The 15,977-nt window shown below is 45.9% G+C and overlaps 2 pseudogenes across 1 annotated transcript in view; both read right to left on the reverse strand.

Moving 5' to 3' along the window:
- Positions 1–457: 457 nt before the first annotated feature.
- On the reverse strand, positions 458–594 carry LOC144140108 (U1 spliceosomal RNA; annotated as a pseudogene).
- A 5,428-nt stretch (positions 595–6,022) lies between these two features.
- The window catches only part of LOC144138001 (fatty acid synthase-like), an 82,006-nt pseudogene continuing 72,051 nt past the window's right edge, over positions 6,023–15,977 (reverse strand). The window contains exons 26-29 of the transcript XR_013315797.1: positions 13,896–14,140; positions 11,213–11,470; positions 9,316–9,573; positions 6,023–6,277 (exon numbers count right to left, since the gene is read on the reverse strand). The product of XR_013315797.1 is annotated as a fatty acid synthase-like (transcript). The remainder of the gene's footprint in view (positions 6,278–9,315; positions 9,574–11,212; positions 11,471–13,895; positions 14,141–15,977) is intronic.

The raw sequence follows: 15,977 nt of genomic DNA on the forward strand, positions 1-15,977 counted from the left end.
CGCTCTTTGCCCCAGTTGGCCTTGCGCCATAAACATACAACCATCATCATCATCATCTTGAGGACACACCTGACCTTTGCAATCTACACCTCGTTAACGACCTCACCTGCGCAACAAGGGTGGGGCTCCATTCGAGTCAACCATACACCATCCCTGATCTTATTTGGACCACAGCAGGCCTCATCCGTAATTGGTCTACATGCTGCACAACTTGGGGTAGTGACCACTACCCCATATTCATTGCATTACGCAGCAAACGACTCCGCACGATAAAACTCCCAAGCCATCTCCACTAACGTGAAAGCTGGGGAGAAGCATGCAATGTATAAATGTATTCAAATATTGCAAGTCTCTCTCTTGCCACATAGTTCGCGCTGATGGGGCGCAGGAGAAGCGCTGGTGGAAGGAGCAATCACCCGCTTGTTGACGCCGTGGCACCCTGTTTTGAGTTGAAGCGGATTTAAAGAATTTTAAACCCCATCAGCCCCAGTTTGGGGTAGTGGCAGGGGTCAACGCCAGCGCAGTGCAATGCCCCCTCTTCGCCCTGGGGACTCGTCCTGAACGACCAACGAGGCCCCGGCACCAGGTAAGTATGCCTTTTCTTGCTTTGACCGACCACCCGACCTGGGCAGGCCTAGCGTCGACAGCCGGTGGGTACTTGACTGCTCCACAAATTATAACCCGTCCACAAACAGCTCCTGCTTGTGCTTCACGATTGCTGAGGCGGACTGGGAGGGTTCTACAAATCTCTAAACCATGTTAGTTTGTTTGGAACCGATTTTATCCACTATACACGTTTCTTTTATACGCGTTACGTTCTAGCGCGAGGCTTTGAAAAAGAAATGTCCTGGCGTTTTAGCACCGTGACTACATGATGCGACGATGACAGGAGACGCCGGCAGCCGGAGCCCATATGGGGCTTCGCCCCTAAAACGATCACCCGCACAGACTGGTGTGCCTTTCGCCAAGCTCTTAATGCGCGTGAGGACTAAGATCTTATGGCATTAATCACTGACGTCCAACAAGCCTCGAAAGTGGCTTTCGAAGATGTCACCTTTTACGAAGATGCCCGTGTCATTGGGGGCAATTTATTCAATTCGTGGAAGCGAGTCGAGCAGCTCACTCATCACTACCGTTTTAATGGTCATCGCCATCGGGACCTGATTGGGATCAGGCATGACTACAAATTTATTCTTTTGCATGAGAAGCGACTAATGAATGACCACTGTAATTACTTCTGCTCATCCCTTAACAAGGAACGTGGCCTCTTCGAGCTTCGCCGAATTTACACAGGGCTCGCCGGAAAATCGAAAAAACGCCAACCACGGTTCTCCACCCTTGCACTGACGGACGATCCAGCCACAGTAGAGCACAAACTTATCACTGCCTTCCTCCCCGCGGCATCACTCACCCAGCCCCCCGCACTACCGGTCATCCAGGTCCTTGATTCACGCGAGAATCTAGACTCTCCGTTCACATTGGCAGGGCTCCGGGCGGCCATACTACAGGAGAAACTACGTTCTGCACTTGGCTATTACGGCATTACCTGGCAACGCATTCGAAACATGTGCGATTTTTCCCTGACTCGACTATTAGCCCACGTGAACAAGCTATGGGAGATGAGCGAAGTCCCTGATTACATGAAACTGACCTTGGTTCATCCAGTTCCAAAACCAAACAAAGCTCCGCATGTTATTAAAAACTTACGGCCAATTTCCATTACTCCTACTCTGTGCAAGCTGATAGAACGTCTCATCCATACCCGAATACTATAATACCTTGAATACCCTCAAGCCCGGTTTCACCCATCCCAAACAGCTTTCGCCCTCATCTCCATACACACGACTATCTGTGGCTTCTTGATCGTGTTATCAATCGCTCGGCAAGGAGTTGTGGCCAGCCAGACTACGTCTTAACCGTAGATATCCGCAAGGTATTCTACCGAGTCGGCCCACCCGTCATTCTAGCAAAACAAGCCCAAGCGTATCCCTGCCAAAGAACTCAAGACTGGATGCGGCAGTTCCTCCACAGTTGACCAGTAACAGTTTGCGGTAACCATCCGACCTGGTCGCCCCGTACCTACTTTTTGGATAGAGGTGTGCCTCAAGGGTTTATCCTCAGACAAGTCCTATTTAATGTGGCGATGACCCATATGAATCATCAACTAGAGCAAAAACACACCAGTCCGTTTCGCTATCTACGCGTATTATATTACGATATGGACAGGAAGCCATGACTGACAACACGGACAGTATGATTACTAAACGTCAGCTGTCGGAAGCCTTAAGGACCATCTGCATAAACTCGGGCTTGAGATTGCGCCTAAAAAAACCGAACTCCTTTTCGCCTCGCCCTGTAATGAACCAGCCACCCTGCACATCCGAAATAGCACTGTCCTTGCCACTTGTGGCCAAATAAGGCTGGTTGGCGTACCACTGGGTGGTCACTACCCAACGATCTCCCTAACCAAATTAAACGATCAATGAAAACCGATGCTACACCTTATTAAACGCCTCTCTTACAAGTACGACGGTGCACAACAAACTTCATGCGTTGCTATAGCTCGTTCCGTGGCCATAGAGGCCCTCGCATATGGTGCCCCCGTTATATAACTTCAGCAAGACTAATCTCACACTCCTCTACACCCTTCATAGAGCCACACTCCGAACCATCAACGGCCTACCTCGGCATACCAGAATTAAGGCACTGGAACAAGCCGTTCCGCTTCCCCTATCGATTTCATAATGAAAGTAACTCGAGCACAATCGAACTTCTAGCGCACTTTTGCCTACAAGGCTGGCCCTCTCGGATTGGAACAAACCAAGGGCCCATCCAGGTGCACAATCTGCAAAGCCCAATGGTTCCATGGACTCTCCTGGACGTTGTCCTCAATGCACTTTCGAAACCAGTTCAGCGCGGTCGCTCCACGCTGCGTAAACCGCACCTACAAAAGCTGAAAAGGTCCCGTCTTCCCGGTGAGATTGACATCTATACGGACACAATCGTCAGGGACCACACCATCTGTCTGGCCTGGCAGTGCTTGGAGAACCGAGATCTCAGCGGAACAGCTAGCCTCAATCTTGTCTACATCACGCCGTTGGAGAGTGATCTCCACGCCGTCATCGGTAACCTTAACCACATAAGCTTCGACGTCTCGCAGATGCCCCCACCCCACATTCGTATCCTCATAAACTTCTTCGGCATAATTAAAGACCTCAGACACGCATCCTCTCTCAACCCCTTACCCTACTTCGTTACGACGAGGCATTAGTACGAATTTGTTGGGTTCCCGGCCACGAGACAGCTTGCACGGGTGGCCACGCCGCCCATTCTGTGGTACAGGAGAGCAGTATCGTTACATCTCCGCTGGTTTCCAGTACGCCGTATCCGACACCTCTACCTCCTTCCCTGCAGTTACTTTGACATAAACGCGACAAGAGGCACTGCTACATTGCTGACACCCCTCAAGTATACTTAACCAGCCTGCACCCTGCCACTAGCTGGCGAGGTATTTGTCAGCAAGCTCCTACCAAATGCCGCCTACACCCCACCCATTATCCGACAATGGCTCTCACCCAACCTCCCTCTTAAATATATGTCCCGCAATACACTCCCATATGCCGACCTCAGACATCTCCTTTAGGATTACTTCTTCTTGCAACATCGCTGAGACATAATTAAACCATTCCACACCCTAACAAGGGTTCCAGTAGACTATCATACTGTGGACAAACCTGTACTACGCATGATCGGACTATTTTCCATCAAGAGTGGCCTAGCTCGGGTAGAGTTAGGCGGGGGCAACTCCGGTCCCTGCAAAGCTGCCACGTCCCTGTAAAATACGCTGTATTCCCCTCCCCTACTCTTTTTTACCTTCCCCAAACCCGCCTTCGGCCCTCCTTACCAATACGTGTGCTACTACTACTACTTCACAGATAAGTGATTTCTGTTTCTCTAGAGAAATCCAGTAAAACCCACTGTGCTGTCAGCTAAACGATAAGTGAAAGCATCACTCGCTAATCTTGCACTCCTTAACCACACCGCGCGTTTTGATTGTTAGAGAGCTGATGTAGAGAGCTGACTTGTTTTGAGGTGACACGCGAGTGCAATACTGGAAAGGCTATTTCGACTTTTGTCATACCATGCAACATCTCTAAACAAACTGGCCGGTCCACAACCACACAATACTGTGGGAAAGAAGCGAACAGTGTTGCTTACAAAACGTCATAGAATATCCCAGAGGGGCATGTGCGACTCAGCGGACATGTATCGCTATTGTGGGCTTCGGATTGTCAGTTGCTTTATTTATTTTTAGTGCGAACCAACAGCGCTGGGCCTTCTGGGGTGCTCTACTGTGTACATCAGGAATATAAGGCACACAAACAGACAACATACAATAATGACAGTAGATCAGAAATAAGTAAAACAAATGTGTAGATATTTACAAAAGTGGTGCGTGAACAAGAAAGGCCAAAAAACTTTCTTTTCAACAAGTGGTCGTAGACCCCTTCGAGAGTATGCGTAAGTTAACATACGCAAGCATGAGCACGGTAGTCTTTTTGCAGTAAAGCGCGCCATAGCAGACAAAAATCTGCAGCTGTGACCACTTCATGACATGCGTAATCACAATTTTATATTTTTCAAGGAGCGCCTAAATAAAACAGGCGCATCATAAGCAATGTCAGTGGAATGTGAAAACAGGTTTTTGAACGCACGTTAGCACTGGCTAGCTCGTGCCAGGCTCAGTGCTCTAACCACATGAGAGCAACCCTGCGGGCACAGTTCGGTGCCTTTCACTCGCAGATAAACAGCGCTCTCAAGACTACGGCAGTCAAATGCTGACTGAATACAATTGAAAAAAATGAGATCTCGCCTGGCAGTCAGCTCATACAGATTCAGAAACTTGAGAATCTCAGTCTGCTCATTATGGCTCCAGTGTGCGTAACGCCGAAATGCGAATCTTGTGACGCGCTTTTAAATCCTTTCCAGTCGATGGGACGACGAAGGGCTTAAACAATTCCAAATCGCAATGGCAAAGCCGACCAAATAAAATTAAGGCGCGATAGATTGAGGCGAAGCGCGATCGCTCAGTGACTTCACTGGCCGCCAGGGAAACCACGCCAAGCGTACCGAGACAGGAGCTGGTCTGGTAGTTCTCATGCGCGTTCGAAATCAGATTTCCATACAGTATTATTAACAAATCATGCCCTACAGCAGCGCGTTTTACGGGCTAACCGTGCTCAGCGTACGCAAAAATAAGTGAAGAATTCTCGCTATATTATGATATGAAGACATATTTGAACAGATTTATCTTTGAATGGTTGATGTAGCACAAGGCCCAAAATGCATTTATGTCGTTTTTCAACAGGACGCGATCGTCCGGCGAAGAAACCCTTCGATAGAGTGATATTTTTAGCGCACTGAAAGAGCGAACACTGCCTTTTTAACGACCCGGATGTCGTTAACAATGATGTTAGAGAAGGGGGCCAAGCGTCGAGCCTTGTGGTACCACTGAAATCATCGCGAAAGGTCGAGAGGTAGCGACTTCACAACAAACCAAATTAAACCTGCCGTTTAGGTAACTGCAGAACCACGCGCGCAAAACTCATGGGATAGACCACATAAGAACAATCTGCAAACCAGTAAAACATGGTTGACAGCGTTATAGGCTTTGCTGCAGTCCAAATAAACTGTGTCAATTTATTGGCGTGAGAGCACCGAAAGGCCGATGCCGCTCAGAGAACAGGAACGGTTCAATTCCACTGACCTTCCCAGAATAAAGCCGTATTGTTACAACATAATAATGAACAGATTCCTGCCAAAAGTTTACGATGTTTAGGAGTTTAGAAGACTCTAAAAAAGGAAGACAAAAGAGGGATCGGCCTATTGTTTCCGGGGATGCTTGCCCGTGCGTACTATTGGGTTCTCAGATAACAGCAAGATAATTTGCAATGTCCGCTACGTATTGTACGTTTGTGCACATCCAATAAGAAGAAAAGAACCACGGCACATTGATGGGTTTTGTGTATTCCATAGACATTTATTCTGCACTGAACAAAGTCGTCATATGCGAAGTTCTAGTTGCAGCTACCGCCACGACAAGAGGATATGATGCCAGAGATTTTTTTCCCGCTTGCTTCACTCCCACGTTTAAAGCAGTGATTCAGTGTGTGACCTGCTCGGTAATGATGTCTGCGCACTTCTTGGCTCCTGGGCCCAAGATGAATTTCTCGTGAAGGCCGTCTAAAACCTTGACTTCAACCTTGCCATCACAACACTGCAAAAAAGGTCGAAAATCGACATGCAATACTGAGTTCCAGTCAAATGTACAACCACGGCAACTTCAAACACATATTTTGCATCCTCAAAGCTTCACCGGAACTGAATAATGAAATCCATCTCGTGTTTTTATCGCACCCAAAAGTCTAGTACACATCGGTTTATTATTTTCGTTTCTATAAAAAAAGCTGCCTCCATGGTCACACCTTGAGCGCCAATTTCGTGTCCAGCTACACATTCTCGGTATGCGACTCAGGTAGCGCTAAATAATTGTTTGGCAAGAAAGACACGCATGCAAAACAAGCATGCTTTTCTTTGACTTAATCGAGATGTTTAACTGTAACGCGCTATCTCATGTTTTCCAGACAATAAAATAAGTACCCACCTCGAAGGCTGTTGGCGCCTAAAAGTTTTGTGAGATTTACCTTTATCGCATGAAGCGTATTTAGAGCTTAGTCAATTGTTGCCCAGACATCACTTATACTCAACCCGAGGACAGTTGAGAGAGATGAACTTGAATGTATGTGTCTGCGGTTGCCCTCCTGGATACATATCTTGAGTCATGGTAGCTTTTCCCAGTAGCTCGTTTTCCTGGACACAGTACCCAACGCTACTGTCCATAACTACTGCTGGTTTAAACACCAAACGCATAGTCACATACACGATCCTTCATTACGGAAAGGCAATGTCACTGCTCAGCGTCGTTTTCTGGGAGTATAGCATTTGCATTGAATCCCGAAAGAACGCTTGATTGAGATGTATATATAGGCAAGACCTTTCGAAACTGTTAACGCGGTGGTATGCTTCTTACATATCAAGATTGTTCAGCAAAAAGAAAACATTTTCAATGTTTTCAATGTTTCAACAAAAGAAAACAGCAAAAATACATAACTGACAGTAGCACAGTTCTTTGAATTGAAAATAGACGTGAGATTGGTCTTTGTAGTAGACGATAAAAGCATTATAACCTCGAAGTCTCACATAGGCGAGGCAAAAGTAAACCTCCAGAAATATGTATTCTCCGATCGTTTCAGGAACCCTGCAAACAAAAGGTTCCAGCAGAAGGCACCGGAGTAATACTAAAGTTTTAAAATTCAACCCAACTGAGTAAAGTTCAGTTTGCATTCATGGTAAAAGGAGGCACAGAGAAAGAGGTGCGCATAGGGGTTGCAGGGGAGAGTGTATAGGGTATACATGGCGAGAAAAGAGAATACCGTCGTCTTTAGACAATATCTGCAGCGATGCGAGCAGATACGCTGGCATTTTTAAGTGGGGAGCACGTAATGGGCCCTGCTTTTCGTCGAAGCTCTCTGAACATGTACACAGAACCCTAACCCCCCCCCCCATTCCCCCTTACCAAATCCTGGGAAAGGAGGCTGGCCGACTCTAGCGCGGAAGTGCAAAGGACACTCATTGAACGCGCAGAGAAGGCCCTGTCGGCTATCCCGGGAGCTCCGGACTAGGAAATCCTTGAGAAAATAAAATTTTTTTTTCTTCTTCTTCGTTCGGGGTCACCAAATCTAGCCACCCTAATAACACGTAGCCCGTAACGTCAAGTGCAACGCTACGAAACCGGGGCTTCGAAAAGATCACCGCTGCCCCTGGTCGAGATCGAACCTGTGCCTCTCGCGTTACGAAGTCGATATCAATGCCATTGGGCCATACGGGCACAAGTTCCATGTATGGAAAGTTTTGGGGCTGCTCATTGCGTTGCACCGTTGCCCCGGAGGCTGCCGCTGGTAGGCCGTAACTAACTACACAATAACATAAAATCATGAATTAACGCAATAATTACCCCAAAATATTCAAAAGTCCACCCAGTGTCTCTTTACAGTCATTTTCAGGAGCTGCGGCCCCCCTTCTTGACTACTTTCATAATCTAGAGACAGGCTGATATTGAAAGTAGTCAAGAGAGGGAGTCCCCGCCTATTTTGGCGGGTCACTCCTCAGCACTTGGCAGATTTCACATTGAGTGGAACTGCTTTCTTTTGTTGAAATTCTGTGTTCTTCACAGACTCTTCCTTTTTTGGACGACCGCTGTTCGCACTGTATGCACTGCTCGTTGAAGAATTTAAAAACAAATGTGCAGCTTCAACGCGCCGGAGCCCTACCAGGGCTATGAGACGCGCCATGGTCGAAGTCTCCAGAATAATTTAGACCATTTTGCTCGGGAACTTATTAATCACTCAGAACTCACCGCCCTTTTTAATGCTTCGGCAATGAGGGTACCTGGATACAAATAAAGAACTTGATCGGCAATTGTAGGTATTATTGGGAATTCGTTTGAGAGGAGCACCAAATCTTTTTCAGGGATGTGGAATTCATTTCAGTGGTTTTCTTGCTGGCACATGCCAAAGCACTCTTTCCAACGACACTTGTCAAAAGTTGGCGCGTTGTTCTAAATTTAAAATAATGTTCTACTGCTCAGAGTGACTAGGAGTCGCAGTTGCAAACGATTATTCCTTCATCATAAAATTTTCCAGCATTCTGGCGCTCGTCACCATACGTAACAACTGACAACCAATGTAAAATTACAACCAACGTAAACAGCAGGATGCCCTGCCTGGTTAGCTCATATTCTGTTAGCCATCCGACTTAACTATGTTTGAAGAGCAAAGTGTTGAGTCGGGAACTAGCTTCAGGCTAAGCGCTACTGGAAAACATCGCTGTGATTCGTAAGAATTCTGGTCCACGCCCTCTTCGAACTCTCATGATTAACAAGCTTTCGTGATATTTGGACCCGCCGCGGTGGCTCAATAAATAAGGCGTTGTGCTTCTCAGCCCAAGGACGCGGTTCGATCCCCGATTCGGGGGCTTCTTTTCTGATGGAGGCGAAAAAGGAAAGTGCGCGTGTGTCGAGATTCCGCCGCACGTTAAACATCCGCAGGTGGTCAAAAGTAATCAGGAACTCCACTACGGCGCCCCTCATATACCAGGTGTAGCTTGTGCGCGTTTCACTCTGAAAAATTTGAATTGTGATATTTAATTTTATTTCACGCTTTCTGCGGTCACGTGATGCATTAAGCAAACGCTCACCTCTGAGACTCCATAGTCCGCCGGAAGCTTCTTCGCCATCTTGCGCGGCATAGACGCCCTGACTAAAACGACGTCCCCTCTGAATTTTTTCGCTGGCGTATAGGCGTCACCGGCCTTGATGAAATCGTAGAATGCCCGCATTGCGGTGGCAACATCCTGGCGGCTGGGCTGCGCCCCATGGACTGCGTGGAGCAGGATGTCGGCAGCCACCTCCTGCTTTGCTTCCCAGGTAGAGTGCCGCTTCATTTGGGCTCTAAACTATAAGAAAAAAAAGGACAGAAATGGTCAGTCTTCTACTGTGCGATGAGTTGGTGAAAGCCCTAGCGGGGGCATAGACGCACGTTGAATGTGCACTTAAACGTACTGAGGATATGCTCGCTGAATATTCTGCATTTGGCACATCTTCCGACGACCTACAAATCCGCAGACCAGCAGTGCTGGCTATATTATTTCTTAAGCTTTTTATTTGGGATACGTTTCTTATAGGTTTCTAATAAGTTTCTAATAGGTTTATTGCCTATATACATCACCACGTGTTAGAAAGTTCGGTTAAAGAACCCAACTCAAACTTAGAACGAGTTGCAGAGTTCTAGTTCTGAAAATCTTCACTCAGGAGGGCCTGCCATTCCTGAGCCGCCTCAATGTTTAGGTATAGGCCGAGCTACGGGATTGGATAAAAAAGAAGACAGAAGGCTGTGTGGCTAGATGAAATAAAAATAACTTCAGCGGAAAAAAATTATTGGGGCAATGAGTAGAAAGAACCGTTCTATGGGGTTGATGGAAAAGGCTAGCAGTTAGCCTTCATTATGGAGGAAAGAAAGGTTAGGAGAAACCCTGACGTCACGTTTTGTGAGTCCGCTCCCGCCATGTCAAGACGTCAAATGAGCCCACGACCCTTGTAACCTTTCCCCGTTCTTCTCTACTGCGCATCGCCTACTGCGCCAGTAGTTCCATTAAAAGACCATCTTAAAACGCACTCCGGTCCACGCGAACTCCGAAGACACCTGCTCATGCGTAAAATCTGTTGCAAATAAGTTCTCGCCATCTCCGCTGCTAATGTCGTTCACACCCAAAGTTCGGTCGGCGCACCGCAAGAGATTGTGGGCGGCATTTAGCCAATTGAGCCAGCGTGGCCACAAAAACACACAACACAGACCGCGGGCGTCTTTAAAATAACCAACTTCTTTTACACTTTCTGCAATTTTGGTGTGCGTGGGGGCCTCTCGTGAATATTATTTCCTGATTATTTTTCTACCCACCCTCAACAACTCTCGTTGGTAATGGTGATAGCTATGTTACCCTAGTTGACAAAGGTGATCAAAAAGATGACCCCCTCAAAAAAACCCTTTTAGCAGCGAAGCTGTTAAGCAATTCGTTGATTCCGACGTTTCAAAAACTCAGTATAACAAGAGAAAAAAAGAAATCACCAGCACCGGCAGGATTAGAGCCGGTGTCTGGTAGATCAACGGAGTTTGGGTAAGTCGTCTTATCCATTGGCTACGACCGTAAGATAGTACCCGAGATTCGAACGGCTTACTCACTCGACCGTGACTGTGGGGAGAGTAATCACGGCACCTGTTTGACACAGAAAAAGAGATAGGGTAAACGTTGCACCTGTGGGCGCCTAGTTCAAGTGTGCGCGTTCCGTTCGTTCGTTCTTCTTCTTCAATTTGCCTCCCAATGGCCATTAGAGGAAGAAAGATGGAGTGAAAAAAATTGCGGCAGCCAAGAAAAACCAAATCGGCTGCACTCGTAGACTTAAACCGTCGTGAAGGTGACATACAGATTCGCTACCTTCAAGTGTTACGCGTTAGTGTGTGCTTCCTTTATTTTTTAAGGCTGCAACCCTGTTGTGTTTCTGCAACTGGTAGGAGCTCCCGGCTAAAAATTTACGTACTTCCAGAAAGTCGATGTCCATGTACTGCATGAGGAATGCGCACAGCAGGAACGTCTCCTCTTCCGAGTGGTCGGCGAAGCGAGATCGGTATTGCAACGTGTGGACGGATATGAACAGCGGCGAACCATCCAGGAGAATCAGACTGCCCACAGAGGCTCCGGAGGCCTGGAGCTGCAGGGCGATCTCAAAGGCGATTGCGGCACCGAAGGAGTACCCGACCAAATGGTATGGGCCCTCAGGCTGCACCGTCACCAGTCCCTGCATAGGTCATCAGAGAACACATATGAAAGATTTCACTGTTCCCTTAAATGCCTTTCGGTTGTCTTCGTACAGGATGACCTGTTAAATCGGAAACGAAACTGTATAAACAATAGGACCACCTGTAAAAAGTAGCCAGCTATTAACGGAAGGCAGGCCTACCCGTTTTCGACATGCATCTCAAGCCGAAGCCAGCGTAAATATTTGATTCTGCATTGGTTTACTTTAGTGCGAAAAACGTCCCAGGCTCCTGGTTTGATTTAATCTAGACTACGTGAACCAGCTGTGACTTTTTAAAACTACTGCGCCGAATAGATAAGGCATGAAATGAATTGCAAAGTGCCTGCAACTGGGCACGGTTCAAGGGTTTAAAATTAGTATATGTGTAAGGGTATAGCTCCATCTATTGCGGCTAGAGGTCCTTAATCCTATTGTAAAGTGGGAAATGAATTTCCCCCAACAAGCAACATTATTATTACGGTCATGATTCTATTGAGCGCATGGTGGTCGCTAGGAGAAAAGTTTGTAGACAAATCATAAAGTCGTCATAACGCAGTCGCGATGTGAGAGGTCAGAAAAATCACATGGCATGAGATGCTACGTTTGGTATTCGGAATGGGAGATGATTGGGAAAAATTAACGGCAGCGAAATCTTCGCGCATGGACATAAAACGTGTTATCGATGGGTGTTTTAAAAATCTTTATGCATGTATGAAAATGAGACTAGTACACGTCAGTGTGGATAAATATAGTATTTTACATAAGAAAATCGCCTGTTAGTAAATTGAGGTTTTTTGTTTCACGTTTAAACCTCCTTTAAGCCCACTTTGTTCCAGAAAACATCCTTTTTAAGTGATGTGCAGCACTATAAAATAGCTAATGGTAGGTAGGTTTTGACGCAATACCAGATAATAAGGTAGGAGCATTGGTTTTATTTGATGATGGGACAATTATAGAATCGCACAAGTTACGTCTAGCTATGATATACACCCTTCTGGAATACTCTTGCCACATTTATCCTGTAAAGCTCCGTAGTGTGCCTTTCTGCCTGAAATTTGAACATTTTGCGTTAGCAAGGTGTAGATTTTCGCACAAGCCATTTTCGTGTACTTTCTTTTATTTCCCTTTCAAACAAGCAGCCTTGTGGGCCGAATGCGTGGTCTTAGTGGATGTGGCTCCAAACAACTGCTGTTACCGCACAGGATGGGGTGTTTAGTATTGAAACTTCAATCGATGTGTTTTCAATTTACTTCTCGCATTATTTTTGAGCAATCATTTTTGGCGAGATATTCTCGTTGATGCTTCTGGGCTTCCCCTTTATGCTCTGCCATAGCACAGTTTGGAGGCACAATTTAAACTAATACACAAATTTGACAGGTACCACCAACCGTTTACTTAACGGCACCCTAGAAATGGCCGGGTATCTGCTCCTTTCTTTGCAAATGTCGACAAAAGACGATAGTCGACTGGCTCTCCTGGCAAATAAATTCCTTCCCTTTCCCGCTCACCTCTTATGCTGTACCTCTCCCGTCTCGTTCCTCCCAAGATAACACCCTAGAGGTTTGCTTAAGTCAGTTTAAATTTGCCGCGTTCCACTGCTCCAAGTCGGGTGCCGCGATGCCAGCCCTGCCGTACGGAAGAGACGCGCGTAAATCGAGGCACCCTACTACAACGTCCATAGAACCACGTTGCCCTACTCCACTAGCGTTCCAAGCGCAACGTGGAGCCTATCTAGTGGAACCTTGCGTTGTTGTTGCCTTTTGATTTTAAATGCCGCCAGGTAGCGCGGGCAACAGCCGGCGACGGTTTTCTGCTGTTGGTGTGGTACTTCTTTTGCTATCGCAAAAACCAAGCATCCGTGAATTTTTTTCAATAAAGGAACACTGCAACTATATTTCATGTATTGATTTTCTGCCTTATATTTGCGTAATATCTTGTTCTTGTTCAACAATGATGACAAGCATGAACATTAACACCACACTTGGACGTTTAGATTTGGCTGTGAGTATATAAGATTATTGAGCAGGTCTTGTTTCACTTTGGCCGAGTGGCTGAATCGAGTCACAGGCAGACAGATGGACCAATAAGTTTGCGTTTAAGTAGCCCAAGAAAGACTATCGTCTCTAAACGCTCCTTTACAATGCTGAGCTACTTCCAACAGCTGCAATAGGACGAAAATAAATATATTATTACGGGTAAGCATGACAAGGGAAAGGAGCAAGGTACACTACACTCTGCTTAGGTATAACTCTCAGAGCAGAAGTACAAGCACTATACCGAAGAAAGAAAAAAAGAGCAGTTGATTCTGGTTTCGTACACCTTCCATGGTTTCTGGCTATAGCCAGCGGAGATTATAGGTGAGTACACCGCGCGGTCATAGCCACGTTCAATATTTGATGGAGCGCCACATTGCACGTCTACTGACCTTTAAATACGACGTAGCCACTTCCTCGATGGTTCGCACTCGAACGTCTGGTGTCCATTGCACTCCAACTGTTCGCACAGGAAGGTGTTGTGCCACCTCCGCCAAAGCATTTACGTGACCTTCGATTGGGTGCACAATGAACACGGGGGTAGATCCTGAAAGGCCATTCATCTCGACCAAGACACGGTCAGGGATGATCTTGACGGCGAGCGCCTGCCTTGGAATATCCGAGATTTCAGCCAGCTCTGTGAAACGATACATTACACATGTACTAATCATTTGCAGGCCCTGAGGAAAACGGCGGGTCCGAAATTACGTGCTTTTACTCTAACAGCGGTTTATTTTCATAGCGCAATGTCGAAAAAGAGATGCTGGGTAGCCAATAAAAGCCTCTTGAAAACAATGACCTGCACCAACAAGCGCCCACAATAACAGAGCAAACTTATAACACCATGCTGGTTCAAGATGTTCTATCACCCACATCTACGTTATCAGCTTATTTTGCCTCCGCATTTCATATCGTCTCATTTGGATCACGCTAATAAAATTGGAATACCATCGTCAAGGACAAATGCATTTTTTTTTCAGTCTTTCATACCCAGGACTTCAGTCGAATGGAACCATCTTCCTCCATCAACCGCTGCCATTAGCGATCATGAAACATTCAAAATAGCCTTGGCTAACATTGTATATTGATATGTTTATTTGTATTTTCTTTTGTCACGCCTTACGCCTTAGCTAAAATTGTATACTAAGAAGCCAACCTGAAATATTCGTTTTTACCTTATCGTGCATTAGCTACAATTGTATGTTTGGAAGCCATCTTTTATAACCTTTTTACTTCTTTTTACTGCTTTTGTCATTCCTTTTTTGTATTCAACCACTCCCCTCTACAATGCCTTATGGCCCTGAGGGTACTGTAAATAAATAAATAAATAAATAGATATTTGTCTCCTAATTAGTTCGACGACCAACCGTCGCGACTGAAGTAGTTTTACATACTATTTCTATTTTAACAAAGCTAAACGAATTAGAGCAACGTCACTGTATTTTATCGAGTTCCTGTGGCGGGTGGCAGCGGTCAGTAAGCCTTGAAAATTCTGACGGATTTTTGTAGCACCCTATAGCAAATATACACGGTGTCTATAGGTCGGTAGTTTTAGAACACCGTTGCCTACGATGATTATATTTGAATTGATTTGCTTCTAGGAACCCTCCTCATCCCTGAATTAGAGCTTACATAGGCACAGAGTGAAATAATTGATTCCTTTTTACTTTTCAGGTTCTACGACTTTGAGGTCTTTTGACACAAAGCAGAGTAAACCTGATGCATATTCGATACAGTACTTAAAATTACAGCTAACACCGCTATATCAAAAGCACGTGCTTCCCCTTATAATCTACATAGCTAACAATGGCTTCACTTCACTCTCCACGTCATTTATCAACCGGGTAATGTCCTGAGGCTTCCACAACGTAATTATCTCTCCTACGGGCATTACGGCAACTACTTCATCAATACTAAACCTTTTCGTCTCAAACGCTGATACATCAGTTACAGCCTAGGGAACAATAACTTTGCATATCAGCGACCACTGCCCAATATTTATAGCATGTTCGGTTTCTGCCGGACCAGTGCAAGCTAGTGGTACCACGTTTAATTATCAGCACATAACGCCATCTAATCTGGATGCGTTTAGAGAGAAAATACAAAGCAGTAACTGACGCCAGGTGCTTGCACAGGGCACGATTCATTTGTGCAAATTTTTGGGAAACAAAATAGTGAGTATTTCCCAATGAAATAATTCAGGCCCGGCGACAAACACGAAAACACTGGATTGGTCCACAGCAGTTGATATTAATCAAGTAAAAGAATAAATTATACCGTCGATTTCTAAGCACGAAAAATTTATCGGATCTTGCAACGTTCAAAAAACTTCGAAATCTGTTAACGTCTGAGCTGCGAAAAGCGAAGGCTCACTACTATCAACAACAGTTTTCTAACGCATAATGCCGACCGAACCACGCGTGTAAAATCATAAATGACGCTTTTGGCATACGCCAAAACCAAACTGATGTACG

Source organism: Haemaphysalis longicornis, unplaced genomic scaffold (genome assembly GCF_048455015.1).
Source record: "Haemaphysalis longicornis isolate Haplotype H1 unplaced genomic scaffold, Haemaphysalis longicornis Haplotype H1 scaffold_5, whole genome shotgun sequence".
NCBI lineage: Eukaryota > Metazoa > Arthropoda > Arachnida > Ixodida > Ixodidae > Haemaphysalis > Haemaphysalis longicornis.